Below are 18,698 nucleotides of genomic sequence, written 5' to 3'. Positions count from 1 at the left end.
GCTCCTGAGAGGAAAACAGGGGAGATTGGAAAGAGACCCTTCAGTAAATAGGGAGAGGGGATCATAGGCAAACATGATCTTAAACCTTTACTACCTCCCCAAGGATCCAGTGTACTTCATAGGGATGATTTTGTGGCCAGGCAAGGTCCTAGGGAAATTTATGGCAGAAACATTTTCCCGTATCTGGGTCAGGAAATGATAGCACACAGATGGAATTTACAATGGGAGTATGAATGGAGTGGCCCCACCCAGGCAGCCAAGCAAAGGCCCCTTTCACAGGCTCTATTCACATATAATGAGTGCTTCCCAGGCTCTCCTGGCTGGCCGCTTTTTCTTTTTTCCTCGATTGCTTTCACTTTTTCACAGAGGACTGCCCCGCTTGCGGTCCACTTGGGACTGGGGTGAGCCTTGATTTGGCAGGAGAAAGGAAGAAGTACACGGTGGCCTACAAAACTGAATTACTCTGCCTCCCTGGCCCCTTTCCTTGAATAATAGGCCTTTGTGCTTTGAAATGTAGGGAAGTCCCAGTTTCTCAGGCTTTTTTAAAAAAGGAAACCTTCGTAAAACCTCCTTTCCCACTTTAAGATGCTTAGCAGGGAGTAGTTAAGGGACAGAACAGTTATTAAATCAAATGTTTCTTTAATAATTTTAGAAATTGTTAGGAGAGCTGATTTCCAAACAAATGTATTTCATGCATTCCTTCATATGGACAAAAATATTGGCTCAATTTGAAAGTCCAACTTTAAGAAAAATCACACGAGACAAATCTCTACGTTAAAAAAAAACAAAACAAAACCCACAACACCCCAAAAACCTGTTTTTGGCTCTAGCCAGTTACCCACTTTTATGAAATATTTGACAAAGCAAAATTTTATTACCAGAGAGGAATTCAGACAGCCTTTGGAGTCTGTTGAAATGGGGTTTGAATATATAGGATTTGTTTTAATTTTTTATTTTATTTGCCTCCCTCCTGCCCCCGCAACCTAGGCATGATTTAAAACATCCCATCTTGTAACCAAACCAACGTGAGTTCGCTCCTTGGTAAGTCACGATATACTACGTATATACGTATACACGATATACATACGTATATATGGTAAGTCACGATATACTACTTGGTAAGTCACGATATACCACGATATACTAGGTAGAATTGTCACGCAGAGTAAACTTTATTTGCGGCAAATAAGGAGACCATGGGGAATAACTTCAAAAGCCATGGCTCCCCAGGCAAGGGTGAATGGGTTCCTTTTATTTAGTTTGGGATGAATATTTAGACAGAGAAGCCTTGTCATCTTGCGTAGTGGCAGGCATAAGGCGACACATGCGCCTTAAGGGAACATGCCTATACAGACACTATATGTATATAAATAAGGCTTGTGGTCCTTCTTGCGTGTAAATTTTATTACTATAATGAGGTAAAGGTAGTTGTTGGTCATTCTAGAAGTCACTCAGTGATCATCTGTGCAGACATGAGTTGGGGGTTTATTCTGGGTGGTCTGGGCCAGTTTGAGCTCTTGTCAGGGCTGTCACTGTCACTTGAAGGAGGATTTGGTTTCCGTTTGCCTGAGTTAAGAGATAAACTGGAAAGAAGAACTAAAGGAAAAATGTGGGATAAAGGTCGATGAATGCTAGTAGGTGGGCAGTAAAGGTCAGGTGTTGGGGTCTAGCTGATAACAATCTGTTTTCCTTTCACTAATCTTATCCCACATTTTCCTTTCAAAGGTGTGTGTTAATAGCATTACATTTTTTTAAAATCCTGAAAATAAATTATATTGAAAAATCATTACCATCATTTAGGGCCCCATATGTTTCAATGGTTTAAGTATATATGAACATCTTTTTTTTTTAAAGATTTTATTTATTTATTTGACAGAGATCACAAGTAGGCAGAGAAGCAGGCAGAGAGGGGGGGGGGGTGAAGCAGGCTCCCGGCCAAGCAGAGAGCCCGATGTGGGGCTCTATCTCAGGACCCTGGGACCATGACCTTGGCCGAAGGCAAAGGCCTTAACCCACTGAGCCACCCAGGCACCCCTATTTGAACACCTTTGATTTTCATTTTACTGTAAAAGATATGATTTCACCATTTATTTTTTGAATTTTCAGAATGTGGCAGAGAATATAAAACATTCTTCAATGAAGGGCTATTATTTGTCCCTTTGGCTGAGTTACTGGAGGCCAGGCTCTAGAGCTAAACTTGGAGCAAAATGTTATTGTCTGCCCCTTTGATAGCCATTTCCCTTCTTTTCCCAGCCCAGCGTTGTGTTTTCTCCTCTCAACCCCGTGTTCTCCGTGAGGCACCAGTCCCAGCTCCAGTTCTGGAACTCAGGATCTCCACTTGACCAATCAAATCATCAAATCCTTTGTCCCATCTGCAGCATAGGGAAAGGGAAAACCGCAGAGATTTCGTTAAGGATGGGCCACATGACCCAGCTGTAGCCAATGAAATACATCTGAGGCTTTTCTGGGATTGGCTGGAGAGAGGCAGGAGCCCTCCTTCCATTGGTTATTATTATTATTTTTTAAAGATTTTATTTATTTGTCGGAGAGAAAGAGGGAGTGAGAGCACGAGCAGGGGGAGAGGGAGAGAGGCAGTGGGAGAAACAGGCTCCCTGCTGAGAAGCAGCCTACCGCAGACCTTGATCCCAGGATGCTGGGATCATGACCACAGGTGAAAGCAGATGCTTAACCGACTGAACCACCCAGGCTCTCCTTCCATTGACTCTTAAATCTGGGAAAAGGTGAGGCTGGAGGTGCAGCAGCCAGTCTGATACCCTGAGATGAAAGCTTGAAGCTATGGCAGAGGCTGGGGACCTTTGAGGAGCCCAGGGATGAATGAAACCAACCCCGCTGAAGAAAGAGCTGGGAAAATTCAGCTGAAAAATTCAGTCCCCATGACATCATTTGAGTCCTACGCCTGAGGCCAGCCCTACCATTAGAGTGTTTAGTTGTTCAAACCAACAAACCTCCTTAGTTGCTTAAGCTGGTTGAGATTGGATTTTCTGTTGATAAAAAGTCATGCCAGTGCAGGTCTGGAGTCCAAAGGTACTAGGAATTTGCCAAGATACAGCTCCAGGTGCTGAGAATGAGGCTGGAGTACTGTCATCAGAGCTGGGCTCCAATGCCTGACTCCCTCCCCTCCCTAGCCCCTGCGTGGAGGAGGCGTGACTCAGTGCTGGTTTCTGTTGGAGAGATGCTAGAGTGGTTTATGCCCTTGTTATCTCAGCTCAAGTCTGGCCTGGAAACTAGCAGCAGGACTGGACTTGGAGATGGGGGACCATAACCCTTCAGCTGTGGAGAGTGAAGGGGCAGGTTGGACACATATTGTCAAGGACTATGGTAAGACAGAAACTTCATGCTGTGTTACATATCTTCATTGCATGGACCCTTTATTCTCTCCAGGGAATGTGTCTTTAATTTGGGTCTCTGCCCTAAACATCATCCCGACCCTCCTGTGGTCTGCTGAACTTCCACAACTGGGTTAGACATCTCTCCTCAGTGTTCTCCTAGGCTCTTTAATGTAATGAGCCTCACATTTTCATCCTGTATTTTTACTCACTCATTCAGCAACTATTTATTGAGTGCCTGCTGTGTGCCAAGAGCTATTCCAGGCACTGGAGGTATACCAGTGACCAAGACAGACAGAAATCCCTGCCTGGAAGGAGTTACATTCTAAGGGGTGGAGAGAGGCAATAAATAAGTAAATTATAAGCTATATTCAAAGTAGATGTGTGCCAAGGGGAAAAAAAGGAGAAAAGAGGATGAGGCCTAACAGGGAAAGTGGTGACAATTTTTCATGGACTAGTGAGAGAAGACTTCATGGGAAGGTGGCATTTAAGCAGACTTGAAGTAGATGAGTGAACAAGCCTTGTGGATATCTGGGGGAAATGCTTTCCAGGTGAATGGAAAGGCAAGTGCAGAGGCGCTGAGGTGTGCGGGTTTGGTGTGGCTGAGGAACAGCAGGGAAGCCATCGTGGGCAGAGTGGAGTGAGCACCAGGGAGTGGAGTAAGCAATTGAGGTCAGCATGGGGTTGACAGGGAAATAAGGATCAGAGGTATTTCAGTTATTTACTGCTGTATAAGGAACCACTTTAAAACTTAGTGGTTTAGTGTAACACTTTATTATTTCTCATGATCCTGCGGTTTGACTAGGAAGTTATTCTCAAGACTTGAGAATTTGGGAATATATGAGAAGAGGGTCTGGTCAGGGGTCCCTCTTGTGGCTGCTCAGGCAGGACACTAGGCTGGCTGGCCCTCTCTCCTGATGTGGTTTCTCATTATTCATGTGTCTTGCCCAACTTTCTTATGTGGCAGTGGGGTCCCAAAAGGGAGCATTCCAGGGGGACAAGCTCCAGTGTGGAAGTGCTTTTCTAGCCTTCTATCACATTTGCTCATGTACCAGTGGCCAGAGTGCCCATATGGCCAAGCCCAGAGTCAGTTTAGAAAAGGACCACATGAATACCAGGACGTGAGATTCACTGGGGCCACCCATGAAGGTTCAGGGATCCTTTTTTCTAAATCTATTGAAAGAGTGGGGCAAGGGTGTACATGATTGATGGGCTTTGGGGTTGGGCTGGAATAGAGGAGAGAGGCCAGGTCAAGAATGTTGACCACATTCCTGTGATCTTGTTGACTAGCTTTGTCCTTTGGTAGAGCCAAGGGGTCACTTGAGAAAACTGCATAGTTCCCCACTGTTTCTATCAGCCTCCACTTCCTTTGATATGAACACTTGGCATCTTCTCAGTTGTATTTAAGGTACTTTGCAAATACATTTTCATGACAAGCCCCCAAACTCAGTCTCTAACTAGACTGCTGCCTTTAAGCTGTGCCTAGGTATGAATTTTGGTTTTACCACTGACCCTGTACATGAAAAGAAATGGGATCTGGTGAATCCATCAGGTGAACCAGTGCCATTGACCTTAATTTGAAAGAAATAGAGATGAAACTACAAGGAACTGGTAGCCTGCCAACGTGATTGTTCATTGAGTCATACAACAAATATTTGCTGAGCACCTGATTTGTGGTAGGGATGATGCCATCACCATCATTTAAAAGGACTACAGAGAGGACTTGTAGAGGGGACCCTGAAATCTGTGCATTGAGTCTCATTTAATAATGACTTTCATTGATAATTGCTTCCTTTGTGAGATATTCATAAAAAAAAGCTTTTAGAGAGTCTTCCCCGAACTGTAGATTCCTTTCATGTCCTTGTCATCCATAGCCTTTGGAATTGTTTCAGTGCTATTTTGATTATTTTGTTTTTCAAAGTAAAAATTAGTTTATGTACTTTTTTCTTGATTTTATTAATGATACATATTGTCGAAAAATATCCAAACACACTGACAGTGAAAAACAGAGTGTACAGTTGTTGTTTTTTTTAATTCTACCATCCAGAGGGCCATAGTTACTATTAACATTTTAGTGAGCAGCCTCCAGATACCCCTCCCTGAGTATCCATGTGTGACGCAATAAATGGGATCATGCTCTAAACTGAGTGTCAAAAAATCCCAGTTTGTAGATGTGCAATTTTATCCAGTCCCAGACTGAGGGATATTTAAGTTGTTTCCAATTTTGCAACTAGGATTAAGTAATTTTTTGATTCTCTGACTTCAAATCAGACCCTGAGGTTTTCCTCTTTTCTGTGTTTGGACATCCTTCTACTTTGGGGAAGATACCATCTTGTAGGCTTTTTTTTTTTTTTCTTTTTGATCTTGGCAGTTTTGATTATTGATAAATATTTTGTTTCCTCAAATAGGAACTTCTAAATGGTTTTCGGATCATATATGATAACTTTTAAAAGCCTCTTTCTCCAGCACCTGGCTGGTTCAGTCACTAGAGCATGCAACTCTAGGTCTCAGGGTTGTGAGTTCAAGCCCCACGTGAGCCTACTAAATAAATAAATAGATAAACGAATAAATAAATAAATAAATAAATAAATAAATAAATAAAGGGCTCTCTCCGTCTTTCCCTTAAATACAGCCTATATTTGGCTGACGAAAACACCTCCTGAATAACTGTGGTGGGTTCCTGGGCTGGCCATCTCCCTCCACAGTGTTAAATTAAATTGTGTGTAACCACGGTTACCAGGCTGGCTACCCTTACCAACTTAAAGTGATGTCATACACCCAGCCTTTCTAGCCCCTGTGACCCCTGGCTTGCCTGTGTGTGCAGAGGTTAAACTCCCTCCAGAAGTTTGGTGTCCTGGCTGTGGGGTGTGAGAACATGTGTGGCAGGGAGTGAGGTGGGCAGTGATGGAACATTTTTTGGTGCTCTTCACCCCTGAGAATTAATTCTGAGCAGCGCACTGCCATTGTAACACTTGTCACGTTGCGTACTAATCCTTTGTTATGTGACTGTCTCCCCATCTGTGGCTGTGAGCTCCTCAAAGGGAGGGAACTTTCTTATCGGTCTGTGTCACCCAAGTACCCGGTGCAGTACCTGGATATTTACTGAATATATAAGTTCATGAGTGACTGTCTGAGTGACTGAGTGAAAAAATGCAAGACAAATCCTAATATTACAGCCACACGTTGCTTGGGTGCTCAGTGTGGGGACAGAAGAGGATCGTGGCGAAGGCCAAGGCACAGAGGAGCGCAGCCATAAGTCTGGGGGCTTTGGAGCGAGAAAACCAGGGCTCAAGTCAGGCCCAGGCTACCTACCCATTGTGTGATCTAGAGCAAGTCACTCAACTTTCCTGCACTTAACTCTCCTTATACATAAAAAGGGGATTAATTTAGGTAACAGACAGATACAATAAATTTTTTTAAAGTGCAATATGCTAGACACTCTTCTAGGTGTTGGGAAATCAGCAGGGAGCACAGAGTCCTTTGTGGCAGCCATGGGTCACCCTCTGCAGAGCAACTTTAAGAGAGAGCCCCCTGAAAGGGTGTATTTAGCTTCAGTCCCCCTACCGCGCTCCACTGTGTTCTTGCTGAGGCTGTGGTGAGGGTCCTAGGGCACTGCAGCCTGGGCTTTTCTCAGCCAGTCCTACCTTCCCCCTGTCCCTGTGACAGGTTGGAGGCTTTCCTGCATACTCCTGCTCCTTCCCCTTTTATCCTTCTCAGACATTTCTCCCAAGAATTCTCCTGCATGTCTAATTCTGTCTTGGCGTCTGCTACCTGGAAGGCCCAAACCAACAGCTTTGTTCTCAAGAACCTTACCAAATAGAGGTCAAATAAAATATACCACTGAAGGTGATTGTCAGGATTATAGGAGATGATGTTTGAGAAGGGCTTAGCAGTAGGCCAGCCCCCAGCAAGAGCTCAAAGATGTGCACTGTTGCTTCTGTTATTGTTATCCTCACTGATTTTGTTCCGCAGGTGAGCAGGTAGAAAATGGTATCTTTCAGGTGTCAGTTTCATGAGTTGGTTTAACCCAGTGGGCTGTACCTGACTCCAGGTGTCCTTCAGAGTTTCTTCAGGAACAAGGGGCTACAAATAGGAAACGGCAAATCCCAGGAAGATATTTTGTGGCCTTCAGGAACTGATCATGGAGCTTCCAGAAGAATCTTCTGATTCTAGGTAGGTCCGAGTGTGGATGGGGGGGAGACGCCTGAGCTCTGTCCCTCGCTGACAATAACACTAGCCACTCACTGAAGCTTGGAGGTACAAGAGTATGGAGCCAGATGGCCCAACTTCAAATCCCAGCCCTGCCATGTACTTCCTACCTCCCAGGCTTGTTTTGTAATTTAGGTAATAAAGATCGAATGCTCAGCATAAAGTATCTGAGAACGGTTAGTCTCCTTACTTTCCCCAACAACATTTCATTCTACTTTGCTTGGAATAGTTAACATGTGTGTAACTTCTCTGGGTTGGCAAATTATGGCTGGTGCTTGGGCTAGGGATTCACTGACCTGATCTCTGGATTATTAGGAAGAAGAGGAAGGTCTCATGACAGAAAGGAGGGAGCGTGTTTGAGCTCAGAAGAGTAAGGGTTTTACTGGACCGATATTTACTGAGGAGCCACCATGTACCAGCCCCTCCCCTGGGTACTGTGTTCATGAAGGTGATTAGGACACAGGCACCATTCTTGAGGAGTTCAGATACTAACTTGGAAGCTAGGGGTGGACAAACGGGTATGTAAACATTGCATTGGGTCCCATGACAAGGCAGACACACAGAGTTTGGCATAAAATTTCAGTTATACAAGATGGGCAAGCTCTAGAGGTCTGCCCTACAACATAATGCTAATAGTTAACAATACTGTACTGTATTACACACTTAAACATTTGTTAAGAGAGTAGACCTTATTTTAAGTGTTGTTCCGTTAGAAACAAAATAAACCCAAACCAAAATCGAGACAAACAAAAGTGAAAGAAAAAAAAAATAAGAAAAAATAGAGGCAATGTTACAACTTATCAGAGCGCCTAGAACAAATATTACATGATTTCTCAAAATTTATCATTCATTTACTGTTCACTTCATTTCAAAATAAAGTGGTGAGAAAATGTACGAGGGAGAAAGTGACAGCTATTATAAATATTACTATCTTTGCTAGTGTTTTGCCGGTCAGAATTCTCAGGTTCAGAAAGTTAAAGCACCTTGCCAGGGACCGACCACACAGCTGAGTATGGACTGCTCAGTCACTAGGTACCCAGTGTCTGGAGTTCAGGCCTCCTGCTCTGGGACATTATCAGAATTGCTCACTAGGTGGCGCTCTTCCCCTGGGATAGGAACTGACCAAGGCCTGTTGACTAGTCTTTTCTCACTGGAGCCCAGCCTTCTAGAGCTAGCAGTGATTTTGAACATGTCTAAACTGAGAGACAGAGGAATAAAGCTCGAAAGTATGTCTCTGAGACATACTCAGAGTCATCTATGGTCACCAGGTGGTTTGGGGATGGTGTCTTAGTTTGCCAGTACCAAATCTCATTCGTTTCCGGTGTGGTATCCCTTGCCCACAACCTCATAGCTGCTTCTGGACCCTTCCTTGCAAAGCTAGGTGCTTCCCTGTCGGGCAGTTGCTACAGTCTGCTATTTGGGTGTGGAGGAGGTATTTAGGAGCAGGGCAGAGGTTTGAGGCAGCCTGGGGGCATTCCCCCCTCCCCCCACCCCACTCATTTCTTATCCTTTCCTAGAGTCATTCAGGGGTAGTGTGTGTACTGCTCAGGGTAGGGACCCTGGGGCCAAATCACCTTTGTCCAAACTCTCATCCTCCTCTTACCAGCAGTATGCTTTGGGCAGTTGGTGAATCTCTGTGTCTTGTTTTCCCGTCTATAAAATGGGAATTAATAGAATACCTATCACATAGGATCTTTATGAGGATTGAGTCAGTGTATGGAAAGCACTTAGAATACCTGTAAGCATGTGTAAGAGCTATAGAAGTGTTTGCTCTAGTATTATAATTCACCAGCATCCTATATGCATATGAGTTTACATGAAATGCCAATATAATTCATCATACTCCCTACCTATTGTCGTCCCATAGTGTCCTTTTCATAATGATACCTACCATCGACTTGCAGTCATGCTCTGCAGTATGCGAAACCTATGATTTCCATATCTCAGTGAATCCACAGAACAAACCTATGTTCCCGTTCCTAGCTCAAGGTTGAGGCTTCGACAGGACTGTCATTCCTAGGATCATGCACAAAGTGACAGAACTGGGACTCACACTCAAGACTGTCTGATGAAGGTTTTCACCACTACACCATTCTACCTCCTCTTTGAGTCAATTACAGACACCAAAACCAGCCCCAGGAGCCCTGGGCATCAGCTATGCTCACAGAGTAGAAGTCATTCTTCTCTGGGGTGAGGTTTCTTATCACTCTTATCCTGGGAGACAAAGGTGCAGATTTCACAGATGTCTCCCTGCTCCCCTGCAAAGGCACAACATGCTTTGACTGACAAAGAGGCCTCTTTAGATTAGAGCTGAGTTAGCCATGCAGCCAAGGGCCACCTTCCCCCGTCCTATTTATTCTGAAGCTCGCAGGCTCTTCCTTGGGCAGGTGGGGAGCTGGAGTCTCAGGCACGTGAGTTTACTTGAGTTCTAGGCAATCCAGGATGTAACACAAGCTCTCAATGACTCAGGCCAGCTTATCTGGGATTTTTCCTCTCTTGGCATGTGAGAGAGTCTGTGCAGTATTGACATCTTTTAGCCAAGAAATAAACAGCAGGCACCAACCTACAATTGCAGAATCATAGAATGTCAGGGCTGGAAGGGACCATTGCATGTGGAAATTAGGACTCTGATGAGGGACTCTGACAGTCCTCGAAAACAGAACTTCTAAGTCTCAGCACTATTGGCATTTGGGGCTGGCTGTTTCCTTGTCGTGGGGGCTGTCCTGTGCGTTGTCCGATGTTGAGCAGCATCTTTGACCTCTACCCACTAGTTGCCAATAGCAGACCCCCAGTTGTGCAACAACCAAAAATGCCTCCAGACATTGCCAAATGTCCCTTGGGGACCATAGCTCCTCCTCTTTCTGTTTTCCACTCCTCTTAAAAACCAGTGCTCTAAAATCAGGCTCCTTCCCTTCCAGAAACACGTATTAAGAGCTTGCTATGGGGCGCCTGGGTGGCTCAGTGGGTTAAGCCTCTGTCTTCGGCTCAGGTCATGATCCCAGGGTCCTGGGATTGAGCCCTGCATCGGGCTCTCTGCTTGTCAGGGAGCCTGCTTCCTCCTCTCTCTCTCTCTCTGCCTGCCTCTCTGCCTACTTGTGATCTCTCTCTGTCAAATAAATAAATAGATAAGTCTTAAAAAAAAAAAAAGAGCTTGCTATGTATGTGTTGGTACATGATTCAAGTATGGGCTCTGTCCTTAAAGAACTCAGGGACTGGGGCGCCTGGGTGGCTCAGTGGGTTGAGGCCTCTGCCTTCAGCTCGGGTCATGATCCGAGGATCCTGGGATCGAGCCCTAAATCAGGCTCTCTGCTCAGCATGGAGCCTGCTTCCTCCTCTCTCTGCCTGCCTCTCTGCCTACTTGTGATCTCTGTCTGTCAAATAAATAAATAGAATCTTTTAAAAAGCAAACAAACAACAACAACAAAAAAAAAAGAACTCAGGTACTAACTGGGGAGACAGAAAGGGCTGCACAGGTGGCCAAGACAGAAAGGGCTGCACAGGAAGCCCCTCCCAGGGATAAGAAGTAGGTACTCTGAGGAGCACAGGGGCAGACCACACCGACTGGGGAGATCTGAAAAGGTAAGATCCTTCAGGTAAGGACATGGCAGTTTTCCAGGCAGACAGAGCCAGTGAAGGACATTCCAGGCAGCGGGACGAATGTACAAAGGTAAAGAGTTGTAAAGTATGATGTGCTGGGAAAAAAAAGTATTTTGTTGTGATTGTCCCCCATAGTGCCACTGGGAGGAGGCTAGAGAGAGGCAGGGCAAGATGACGATGATGACAGTTAACACATACTGAGCACTTCTTCTACTTCTTCTTCCTCTTCATTTTTAAAGATTTCATTTATTTATTTGAGAGAGAGAGAGATAGTGAGAGAGAGTATGAGCAGGGGTAGGGGAGAGGGAGAAGCAGGCTCGTCGCTGAGCAGGGAGCCTGACATGGGACTCAATCCCAAGACCCCAAGATCATGACCTGAGCCGAAGGCAGACACTTAACTGACTGAGCCACCCTGGAGCCCTGAGCACTTTTATGCCAGACGCTGCTCTGAGTATCTTACGTGTATTGTTTCTTAATCTTCACAGTGATCCTTTGAGGAAGGTACTATTATTCCCTCTGCTTTATGGATGGGAAAAACGATGCACAGAGAGATTAGGTAACCTGTCCAAGTCACACAGCTGTGGAAATTTGGTTATAGTTATATGAAGGGTTTTAAATAGAGCAATATAGGGGCACCTGGGTGGCTCAGTGGGTTAAGCCTCTGCCTTTGGCTCAGGTCATGATCTTGGGGTCCTGGGATCGAGTCCCACATCGGGCTCTCTGCTCAGAGGAGAACCTGCTTCCTCCTCTATCTCTCTCTCTGCCTGCCTCTCTGCCTACTTGTGATCGCTCTCTGTGAAATAAATAAATAAAATCTTTAAAATAAATAAATAAATAAATAGAGCAATATAGCAATGTCATCATCAGTGTCTCAGTTAACCTTTGCTTCATAACAAACTTCACTACAAATTTTCTAGTTTAACCAAAACCATTTTATTGTATTTCATGATTCGTGAGTTGGCTGGGGCTCAGCTGGGTGGTTCCTCACTGGACTGACTGGGGTCTTTCCTCAGTAGCAGTGAGATAGTGGCTGGGGCTGCAGTTTGGGGCTGAATATCTGGCACTTTGGTATTTCTCTATCTCTCTTTGTCCCTGTGGACCTTTCCCCGTGACCTCTCTCCAATAGCATAGCCTGTTCTTGGTGGCTCAGAAGCTTCCGGGCCTTCTTAATGTCTGTATTCAGTATGTCACTTCGTCTATGTCTTTCTAGTCAAAGTGATCACAGGCGCAGCCCAGATTCATGAGGAAGGGGCAAGAGGTCCATCTCTGGCAGGAGGACTGGCCTATGTGTATAGGGAGGGTGGAATTGTTTGAGGCCATTCTTGGATCCTAGTTGTAGGATCCTAGGATCCTAGGATCCTTGGATCCTAGCCATATTTTTATTCCAGAAGGAATGTTCTGGCAGCATTGTGGAAGTGTATTGAAGAGGGCAAGACTAGAGACTTGAAGATGAGTTATGAAGTCATTATAATAGCTTTGATAATTTTGGTTGTGTTGGTCCCTTAGCTTCTCTTGTTTCTTCTATGGAAAGAGCAGAGTAATTGTGTTTTAATAATAGTAACAACATAATAATGATACTAGCCTATATTTATTGAGTACCTACTATGTGCCAAGTACTGTGATAAATACTTTTCTAGATGACTTAATCCTCACAATGATCTCATTCCTACAGTATATACATTCCTACATTATATACATATATACATTCCTACATTACCTTCCTGACACCAAGTGTATTAGTTTCCCAGTGCTGCTGGAACAGAGTACCCCAGACTGAGCAGCTTAAACAATTTATTTCTTCACAGTTCTGGGAGCTAGAAGTCTGAGATAAGGTGTTGTTGGCAGGGTTGATTTCTTTGGAGGTCTCCCTCCTTGGCTTGCGGATGACCACCTTTTCCCTTTGTCCTCACAAGGTCTTTCTTCTGTGTGTGTCTGTGTCCTAATCTCCTGTTCTTATAAGGACATCAGTCATATTAGGATTAGGGCCTACCCATAAGACCTCATTTTCACCTTACTTACCTCTTTAAAGACACTGTCTCCAAATAACAGTCACATTGTGCAGTAGTGAGGATTAAGACTACAACATACGAGGGCGCCTGGGTGGCTCAGTGGGTTGGGCCGCTGCCTTCGGCTCAGGTCATGATCTCAGGGTCCTGGGATCGAGTCCCACATCGGGCCCTCTGCTCGGCAGGGAGCCTGCTTCCCTCTCTCTCTCTCTCTCTCTCTCTGCCTGCCTCTCTGTCTACTTGTGATCTCTCTCTGTCAAATAAATAAATAAAATCTTTAAAAAAAAAAAAAAAAGACTACAACATACGAATTTTGAGAGCACACAGTTCCGCCCATAGAATCAACAAATTAGCATATATTTATGTAGTCAATAAGTAGGAAGTGAGAATTTGACCTGAGTGTGACTTTAGTCTCCTTTATTAACTACTCTTTATACTGTTACCTACAGTTCTGTTCAGTTCTTGTCCCAAGCAGAAAAATAGCAAGGTGGAGGAAGGCACCAAACCTGCCTAGCTTTGCATGTAGGATCTAGCTATTTATAACCTGAGGCGCAGAGACTGAATTCTAGTTACTTGTTCTGTGTCCTTCACCTATAGCTCTATCACAGTGATCTTTTTAGAGGGACACTGAAAGGTGGCAGGGGTGGCATATCCTGGTAGAACCATAAATGAGAATGATAAAATAATGATCACTAATACTTTATGATTATGTACAGTGTGCCAGGAAGAATGCTAAGTGCTTTACACACATTTTTTATTTCTGACAATAATCCTATTAGATAGGTACTATTATGTTTCCTATTTTACATATGGGGAAATTGAGGAGAGTGGTGAGTTCACCTGTCTGAATTTACCCTAGTGGTAAGAAGTGGCAGGTCAGGCTGAACGCTCAGGAAGTCCAAATCCAGAACCTGTATTCTTAGCTATTATCTTTCCCTGACGCCCCTGGGAACCTGGTGAAGAATGAGTCTATACTGGTTCCATTAAAAAAGGCTGAGTTAGAGAAGGTTCATTAGGCCATCATTTTTCTACCACCATCAAGATACTTACTGCTACATATCAAAATAAAATACTGATACCAGTGCTTCCTGATTTATTAATTTTAGAAATCACCTTTTGACTTGCTGTTATCTAGGATAAAAACGTGTTACTTGCTTCCGACCCTTTCCTGCAAACTCCTATCATCAAAGAATAATTTTTGTTAAAGCAGTATTTATTGATTATTATATTATGTTTATACACTTGTTATCCCCTGCAAAGCCAAAAAGTGTACTGTGGTTATATATCCTTCTTTGTATAACTTCTTATTTTTCCTGGAGTTGGTAATTTAAAAAAAAAATTTGTTACATAAATTAACCCATTTATTATAGGCTAGCAATGTTTCAAATGGTGGCACTTCTACTGGTCTTTCAACTCCTTCAGTCATCTGATGGCGGACTTTACTATGATGGCAGAAGGGTGGTGTAGGTCCAGGCGCCACCAGCGACGGTTTTGTGCAGGAGCCACAATGCCAGATCCCCACAGCTCCTCTTTTCATCTTGGTTTTGCCACAGAAGGAGCAAGTGTACTTGGCGCTGGCTTATTTCAATCTTCTTCACCATCTTCCCGAGGGAGGCACCATAACGGGTCCCGTATTTGCCCATGATTCCGACCTTCTTGGTGCGTTTAGCCATGTCGCCGCAAACTAGGTCTGAGCCCAGAGAGGAAGAGACTCAGTGAGCCGATAATTTTTTTTCGTTTATTTCTTTTATTTGCATTATTTTTTATATACCTGTTCTTTTCTTTGCTGTGAGAGCACTCAGGCCTATAAGACATTTTTCTGACTTACATGGATATACTTTCTAGAGCTTTCTGGAGTCCTCCTGCTCTAGATAGGTAAGTTTTTCATTAGGCCTTTCACCTAGCTGTTATTCTGCAAATTCTCTTTGCTTCTCTTTTATGTTGGAACCTCTGTTTCCTGGGTTCCTCGTCTTATTTCCTTGTTCTGGTTTCTGTTGCCTTCTAAGAGAGGTACATGGACATAGATTTTGTGAGTCCTTGCTAAGCTGAAAATGACTTTTTTTTCTATCCCTGCTCTGGATTTACAGCTTGGCTATATAGAACTTAGGTTACAAATCATTTTCCCTTGAAGGCATGTTCCACTCTTAGCTCTCAGGGTCATTTTTGAGAAGTCTAATACCTTTGCCTTTGCCTTTGTATGTGACTTAATTATCTGGACACTTCTAGTTCTTCTGTGTATCCCTGTTATGCTAAAACTTGGCATTGGTCTTTTTTCATTCATTGTGCTTTAAAAAAAAAAAAAGTATATTTATTGGAGAGAGAGAGAGGGCAAGAGAGAAAGAACAGGTGGAGGGGCAGAGGGAGAAGCAGATTTCCCACTAAGCAGGGAGCCCCGCTTGGTCCCAGGACCCTGAGATCATGACCTGTGCTGAAGGCAGATGTTTAACTGAGCCCCCCAGGTGCTCCTCCTATGCTTTCAGTTGGATACTCATGTCCCTCAGTTCCAGGAATTTTTCTTAAATTATTTCTTTTATAATCTTCTCCTCTGTTTTCTTATTTGGGCATTAAATTCAGTCGAGTCCCTAAGTCTTTAACCTTTATATTATCCCTATTATTTTTCATCATTTTGGCTTTTTATTACTTCCAACCTATTAACTCTTTAATACTGATCATCATTTTTATTTCCAAGGGCTCTTTTTGTTTTTCATAGTGTCCTGTTCTTTAAAAAATTGATGGAAGCAATATCTTCACTTAATTTTCTGGGTATATTATAGTTCTTATATGAAGCTTTCTTCTGTTCCTGGCATCATCAATTTCTTCCTGGGTTAAATTTTTTTTTTTCCCTCGGACTGTCTTGATCTCTGTCTTTCATGATGGAAACTTTCCTCAAACGTTAGTGATCCTTAGTTATCATCTCATATTTTAGGGTAAGGCACAAAACTAGCCTTATGTACATAGGCAGAGCTTATCAAGTGGAGGCCTTCACTATTGGGTCTTTGGTGGGGATCTCTTTTGTTAGGGGAAACCCAGATGTCACTACCCATTATTTTCTCCCCCTGAGACAGTTCAATTTTTTAATAAGAAGAAGTCTTCATCGTCTGCCTAGGAGTAACATGCATTCCCTGCATTTTGAGAGCAGAGTCAAGGAACAGGATTGGGGGGTCCCATTGCCCAGGATGCAGTCTCACCAAGTCTCTTCATTGAGTGACCTTACCCTCTCCTGCTGGCTCCTCTGCCAGTTGCACAAAAACCTGGGGCCTCCCCTGTTCAGATTTCCCAGGGATTAAGCTTCCTTTTTCCTGCCTGGGTGAGGGGTAGCTGCTTGGCTGTTGGGGCAGAGGATATTTTCAGCCTTGACCCTCACCCTGGCTCATCCCTCCATCTCAGCCCGAGTTGTTCAGAGCCTTTTTGAGGCAATCAGTTTGCTTCTCGTCCGTAAGCCCCCTTGCTCTGCTAAGATGGTTACCATCCCTCCATCTGCTTTCCATCTTTAAAAAAAAATGAAGAGAACAAATGCCAGAGCACATGCAAAGCTGCTGCACATCACTAATCATTAGGGAAATACAAATAAAAACCACAGTGAGATACCACTTCACACCAAGTAGGATGGCTGTTTATCAAAACAACAAAAACAACGAAATTTGGGGTAGATGTGGAGAGATTGGAACACTTCCACACTGCTGGATGTAAAATGGTGCAGCTGCTATAGAAAACAGTCCAACAGTTCCTTGAAAAGTTAAACATGGAATCACCATTTGTTCAGCGATTCCACTTCTGGGTATATATACAAAAGGTTTGGAAGCAGGGACTAAAATAAATATTTGTGGATTGATATTCATGGCAACATTAATTCACAACAGCCAAAAGGTGGAAACAACCAAAGTGTCTGTCAATGAATGGTTAAACCAAATCGGTATATCCATATAATAGAGTTATTATTCCTCCTCAAAAAGGAATCAAATTCTGTCAATTACACCTCAGTAAAGCTGAAAACGAAATATAATCTGATTTTGTATGGGGGGAAAAGGAATAAAATTCTGATACATGCTACAACATGGATGAACCTTAAAGACATTGTGTTAAGTGCAATAACTCAGACACAACAGGACAAATACTGTCTGATTCCACTTACATTATGTATCTAGAGTAGTCAAATTCGTACAGACAGAAAATAGGATAGCAGTTACCATGGCTGAGGGGAGGAGGGAATAAGGAGTTGTTTAATTGGTACCAACTTTCAGTCTGAGAAGATGAAAATGTTCTGGAGATGGATGGTGGGGATGGTTGCATAACAGTGTGAATGCACTTAATGTCATCAAACGATCCACTTAAATATGGTTAAAGTGGTAGGTTTTATGTATATTTTGTAACACAATAAAAAAAGCTAAAACATCACTTGCCTACTTTGGTTTCATTTCACTTTCTTTGTCCGCGTGAACTGTTAAAAAGAAAACAACAGGTCCAAAATGGAGTCACTTATGGTAAGATCCCATGTCAGCAAACCAAGACTTAATACCTAAACCTAACTGCAGTTTCAGTCCTTCCAGGAATGTGACCTTTAACCAGTCAACATGGAATTTCCTGATCAGCACTAGAAAACTTACTGATAGGTCCCTTCCATTCCCCTTAGGAGGGTGACCTTGCCTAAAACAATGCATTCTTTGCTAATAATTTCCTTTTTTCCTCTCCCTCTATGTCTCTATGCCTTTATTAAAACAAAACAAAACAAAAAAAAAAAACCTTTCCTTTTCTGTAGCTCAATAGAACGTCTTTCTATTTGCTAGGTGAGATGCTGCCTGATTCATGAAGCATTCAAGAAAGCCAATTTGATCTTTTAAATTACTCAGTTGAATTTTTGTTGTTTAACAGGACATACTCTTTTTTAATTTCTTTATTGCCATTTTAGTGGGGTCTCAAGAAAAAGAGGCTTAATAAGTGTGTGTGGTCAATCCACCATATATAACTAACTTCCCTCAATTATTTTTTCAGTGCTTGCTATACGGATGACACTGTGCTAGGAGAATATAAGTATGATTGGTTTCCATGTCAAAAAAGAAAAAAGTAGCAGGCACAATACTCCATCTAAACTTGTATGCTATCAAATACAGTTTTGGCTCTGAGGTCACTAAAGCAGGAAGAAAATGGATTTGCTGCAATATTTAATATATTTGCTGTCATTTTGGACCATAGCCCTTAGTTGCCATAGCAACAGACCAGAGCAGGAACTTCATTAGAGGAGGAGCTCCTTGGATTTTAACCATGTTATTCAATCAGGCATGAATGATGAGGTAGACCATCACATGGCACCCATAAGATCTTTTATTTTGATAAGCTATATAATTAGCGAAATCTAGTAAGTCTTTGGAACAAGTAAAACGAAAACCTAAAACCTCGCTTTCTGCATCTATTCCAAAGTCGTTAGTAGTTAAAAGATTCCTTTGGAATTTCCTTGGTGGAACTATCCAAGACATTGCTGGCAATAATATTTGAGCATCCCCTTCACCAGCAAATGGCAGGAAGGGACACCAGAAGATTAATG

General features: G+C 43.1%; 1 pseudogene; it reads right to left on the bottom strand.

The window, feature by feature from the left end:
* Positions 1-14,557: 14,557 nt before the first annotated feature.
* On the bottom strand, positions 14,558-14,832 carry LOC111144265 (annotated as a pseudogene).
* Positions 14,833-18,698: the final 3,866 nt, after the last annotated feature.

The sequence above is a fragment of the Enhydra lutris genome, unplaced genomic scaffold, assembly GCF_002288905.1.
Source record: "Enhydra lutris kenyoni isolate GAN:26980312 unplaced genomic scaffold, ASM228890v2 scaffoldscaffold10, whole genome shotgun sequence".
Classification (NCBI taxonomy): Eukaryota; Metazoa; Chordata; class Mammalia; order Carnivora; family Mustelidae; genus Enhydra; species Enhydra lutris.
Note: the sequence above shows the minus strand (reverse complement) of the source record. Positions and strands in the feature narration are given on the sequence as shown.